Here is a 5,706-nt window from a genome sequence, read left to right on the forward strand (position 1 = left end):
GTCGACTTTGTCCCGAATGTCGTTTTTTACTTTTGTTACTCCAAAAATATAAAAATTTTGAAAATATGCAAAAACTATTATCAGATTCGTATAAAGCATCGAATTTCCCATCAAAATCACTTACCGGTAGATTCGCAAGAGTAAAGCTCGATGAAAGAGTAGACATTTTCGAGAGATCAGAAAAATTACTTTTCACTATCAAAAACGCTTATGTCGCGTTAAAAATTACACTATAACTCAGAATGTTACCAAATTCCGTTGATAATACTGGCACATAAAGACGCATTTACAGTAGGAAAGGTAAGTTTCTACGATAGATTTAAATTGGCAAAAAGCCTAGTGTCAAGTTTTCCCCGGTGTCGAGTTAGCCCCGGTCTCCCCTACACGTACAATTTACGTACTATATTCATTCTTCGCCTACTATATGTGTATCAAGCAGGGATGAACAGTAATATTTATTTTCAATAATCCGTACATAAAACGAATAATAAACAAAAATTTCAACGATTTTTTTCATTACGGATTACTTTTTAAATAATTAATGCGTTTTTTTTCATTACGCATTACTTTTCAAATAATCAATGCGATTTTTTCCATTACGGATTACTTTTTAAATAATCAATGCAATTTTTTTCATTACGCATTACTTTTTAAATAATCAATGCGATTTTGTTTATTACGCATTACTTTTTAAATAATCAATGCGATTTTTTTCATTACGCATTACTTTTTAAATAATCAATGCGATTTTTTTCATTACGCATTACTTTTTAAATATATATATATATTTATTTAATCCTTGCCTTGCGGCTTAGGATGACTTCCGTCAACCCTTACATAAATTTACGCTTTCTCCTTTACATACATACATTTATATTTCATTTACAAACAACTAGCATTCTGTCTTTCCATTTCCCCTCCCACTATTCTTCTTCCGTCCCCTCCCCCCCTTCCGCTTCCCTTCTAACTTTTTCTATCCATTTCATTACCTCCAGTCCATTTCCTTCCTCTCCTAAAAATACATTTAACTGTATCTCATTTTTTGTCGCTTCGCATTCTTTTAGTATATGTTCTATATTCTCCTCTTCTCTTTGGCATATTCTGCATCTTCTATCCTCTTCCCCTCTCCAATGTTCACTGCTTTTTACCTCGCTCCCACATCTGTATCTGGCTATCAACATTCTATCTTTTTTCTTCTTCTTCCCTATTAAATACTTTGGTAGCTCCTCTGTTACAATCTCTTTATAATTGCTATTGTATCTTGACTCGTTTATCCTTATTTGTCTCTCTTCCTTCTCTTTTTCCTCTATTCTCCTTACGAGGTTCTCCGCCGCCTCCCCGTCCTCTGCCTCCATTTCTCTCCCTAGCTGCTCCTTCTCCATTCCTGCCTTCTCTATTAGTTCTCTTCTCTTCATCTCCCATTTGCTTTCCTCTTTCCTTGGCCTGCTCCTCTCTAGATCTTTTATACATGCTTGAACTATTTTCTTTTCTGACTGTCTCGCCTTCTCCTCGTACCTCACAGCTCTCCTTATTGCCCTCATTTTTATTTCCTTTATTTTGGCCTCTTCCGATATTATGTAATTCGGGGTTCTTCTATCCAATCCTAAAATCTATTTAACGTACTTTCTTTTTATTTTATCTAATCTGCTTTTGTATAACCACCCCCATATTTCGGCTCCATATAATGCCACGCTTTCTACCTGTGCCTCAAACATTTTCATCCTTCTCCCGAAATCCTCTTTAAATATTCTCTCGCCTATGCTCCATGTCCTCTTCATCGCTATTGTAGCCTTTTTCATCCTCTCCTTTATATGACTCTCCGCTCCTCCATTCTTCTGTAGTATATATCCTAGATACTTTATTTCTTTGACCTCCTCTATTTCCTCCTCCCCCCATTTCCATGCCCTTTTCTTCCTTCTCCCCCCCGCTTTCTCGAACACCATTATTTTTGATTTCTCTGGGCTCAAACTCAAGCCTTTTCCTTCCAAATACTTCTTGAATCTTCTCATCATTTCCTTCAATTCCGCCTCTCTCGTCGCCATTAACACTACGTCATCCGCGTATGATACTGTCCAGAATTTTTTCTTCCCTATCACCAGTCCTCCTGCTTGTCCTTTTTCCATTCCTTCCTCTAAATCCATGATGTATACATTGAATAGATTCGGGCTCAACGGGCATCCCTGTCTCAGTCCGTTTATTGTCCAAAATTCCTCTGTCTTCTTGTCTCTTATCTTCACTACATTTCTCGTTTCTTTATATGTCTCCATTATTCTTCGCCTCAAATTATCTTCAATTCCTATCTTCTTCATTATTTCATTCAGTTTTCTTCTATCCACTTTATCGAAAGCTGCTCTGAGATCTACAAAGAATGCAAAAATCTTTCCACTTTTCTTACTCAGCTCCTTATTCGCAACATAGTTTACTGTATATACTGCATCCATCGTTCCTCTATTCCTTCTAAACCCGAATTGCACTTCCCTTAACTTAGCCTCTATCTCTTTCTCCAATCTGGCATTTAGGATGCTTGCATATATCTTGTACGCCGTATTCATTAGCGTAACTCCTCGGTAATTTTTTGGGTCGTTTCTCTCTCCTCTTTTGTATATTGGGCTGATCATACCTTTATTCCAATCTCCCGGTATACCCTCTCCTTTCCAGATTCTGTTAATTAGCTTCAGGAATTCTTCGCCTACATCCTTTTGCATAAACCTCCACGCCTCGTTCTCAATCCCGTCCTCTCCAGTTGCCTTTCCCATCTTCAGTTTCTTTAGTACTTCGATCACCTCCTCCCTTGATATTTCTTCGACTCCGTTTATACTCTCCGTCCTCGTGCCGTCTTCTTCTTCCCCGTCTTCTATGTCTAGCACCACTCTTTCCTCCGTCCCTCCTAACATTTTCATGAAGTGGTCTCTCCATTCCTCCATTTGTATCTCCTCGCTTATCCCTTCATTTTTCTTTTTCTTATATTTATTTATATACTTCCAGGCTTCCGCTTCGTTTTTAATGTTCCTTATTCTTTCTTCTTCCTCGCTTTCGTGCCTCATCTTCTGCTCCTTACACCATTCCTTGTGCTCCTTTCTTTCCCTCACAAACTCTTCTTTTCCGATCCTTCCCTTTTTCCAGTTCCTCATCGATTTTCTCAGCCTTCTTTTCCTTTCCTTCCATTCTTTATTATACCATTCTCTTCTTCCTAATCTCCATGGTATTATTCTTTTCTTATGCTTCGTTATAGCGCTCTTTACTTTTTCTTTCATCTCCTTCCAGATATCTTCCGTATCTGTTTGTGTACTCGCCCATCCTTCACATTTCTCATGATATTCTTTCCTCCCTTCTTCTGTCCAGTCGCTTCTTTCTAATTCTATTTCTTTCTTCCTTCCACCTGCCTTCATCACCTTTGGTCCCATCAACTCCACCTCCAGCGGAACATGATCCGATTCCGTTCTGATTCCTTCTTCCACCATATTTATTTCTTCTCCTGCTCTATCATTCCCTAGGACATAGTCTATAACCGATGATCCCAAATCTCCTATATAAGTCCATCCCCCTTCTCTTCCGAAACTCCCGTTTAGTATCGCCCATCCTCTTTCTTCTATTTTATCTATTAGTATACGTCCTTCCCTATTTATAACTTTATCTACCGAGTTTCTGGTCTCGCTCCTCTTTTCTATCTCTTCTTCCTCATTCATTGGTCCTCCTCTGCTTCCCGTTCTCGCATTGAAATCACCTCCTACTAGCAACCATTCTTCGTCCTCTTCTTGTATCTTCTCCCTTAGTGTATCCATCGTATCTTCCATCTTTTGACTGTATAACGTGATTATTCTCCATTTGTTTCCATTATATTCTACTTTTATTTCTGCCACTTCGTCGCTAATCTCCCTAGTCTCTACCAATTTCAAATTCTTGTTGACCGCTGTTATTATCCCTCCTTTTGCTCTTCCTTTTCTGTGTTCTCTTTTCGCTGGTATACAATTCCAAATAAATTTACTGGACAGTTTGTTTTTAATCTTCCTCCATTTATCGTTCTCCACCCATGTCTCCACTAGTCCTATCACATCAAAATTTTCCAAATAATCCCATGTTTCCTCACATTTCTTAATTAGTCCCGCTACGTTCCAGAAGCATATCCTTAATCCCCCTTCTTTTTCCGCCTTATTTTCTTCTTCTCCCTCCTCTCTCACTCTCCCTCTCTCCCTCTCCCAGTCTTTACTCTTCTCTACTCTTTCTGAAAAACATCTCTGTTTTCCAGCCTTTCGGTGCTTTCATTCCATTTCTTTTCACAATTGTCTATCCATATTCTTTGGTATCCTACCGTTGCTTTCTTCCCCTTCTCTCTCTCCGCCTTTACTATACTCCATAGCTGCTTTTGTATTTGCCTCTCTGTTGCCGTCAGATCATCATCCATATATATCTTTCTTGCTCTTCCTATCTCCTTCCTCTTTGACATTATTTCTTTTTTATCCTCCCATCTATGAAATCTGACTAGCGTCATTTTGTATTCACCCCGGCCAATTACCTGCACTTCATCCACTTCCACCTTCTTTTTGGAGATTTCTTCAAGTAATTTCACCATCCTCTCCCTTCCTTCACCTCCACTTTCTACTTTTATTCCTTTTACAATTATGTTATTCTTCCTTCTTCTCCTTTCGGCTAATTCAGCGTTTCTTTCCATCTCTTTCATTCTCTCCATTAGTTCTCTGCTCTCTAGCTTTTCGCCTCCGCAATTCTCCGCTTTTTGTGCTTTCTCCTCCAACTGTTTTATTCTGTTTTCTAAATTCGCTTTTTGCCCTTCCCAAAGCATTTCTCTCTTTCTATATTCCTCCCTCAGGACGTGTATTTCTTTCATTATCTCTTCTTTATCCTTCTTTCTTTCTCTTTCTTGTTCCTCCATTTTCGCTAAGATTTCTTTCAGCATTCTTTCCGCCTCCATGCCTTCTTCTTTCCCTTCCTCTCTTTTTATTTTGTTTGGCGGCGATCTTATTACCCTTTTTCTTTACTAAAATTTTCCAGTATTTCCTTTTCGGCCCTATCTGCTATTTCTTTTTCTTCCTCCCTTCCTCTTTTTTTTATGTATTCTACAATTGTTCCTTGGCTTCCTGTCCTATCTCTTACTCTTGACAGCTCCTCCGCTCTCGTGGGCCTGCCTCCTGTAGTTCTACCTTTTTCTATCGTCCCCTTCTCCTTCTCGTCTTTAGTATCTTTTTTCTTGCTTTCCCCCTCCTTCTCATCCATCTAAGTCTTCTTCTCGTTTTTGTTATCTCTTCAGCACCTCTTTCCTCCTGTCACTCTCTTCTTTATCGACGCGTGACGCCTCGCGGTGCTCCGGCTTCGGTTTCTCCGTGCTTGTTTCCGCTTCTATCACCTAACTTCTAAATAGTCGCAGCAACACAGAATCCCCGAAATTCGGCCGCAGCTCAGCCTCCACAACGCCAATTTATATCTGCAGTCCGTCCTGCATATCTGTGCATGCAAATTACCTGAAACAAATTCGCCCCACGGCGAAGGAACGGCAGTTAAGCTCGAAAAAATACTGCCGCGTTTGACCAGCGTGTTTCTCTCTACTTACTCAGTACCGGAAGCCCGCATTACTTTTTAAATAATTAATCCGATTTTTTTCATTACGCATTACTTTTTAAATAATCAATGCGATTTTTTTTATTATGCATTATTTTTTAAATAAATCAATGCGGTTTTTCCATTTTGGATTAC

General features: G+C 39.1%; 1 pseudogene; it reads right to left on the reverse strand.

Annotated features, from left to right (window-relative positions):
- Positions 1-804: 804 nt before the first annotated feature.
- On the reverse strand, positions 805-5,706 carry LOC139781384 (uncharacterized; annotated as a pseudogene).

Source organism: Temnothorax nylanderi, unplaced genomic scaffold (genome assembly GCF_030848795.1).
Source record: "Temnothorax nylanderi isolate EJ_2023f unplaced genomic scaffold, tnyl_v1.0 TNYL_tig0333_pilon, whole genome shotgun sequence".
NCBI classification, from domain to species: domain Eukaryota; kingdom Metazoa; phylum Arthropoda; class Insecta; order Hymenoptera; family Formicidae; genus Temnothorax; species Temnothorax nylanderi.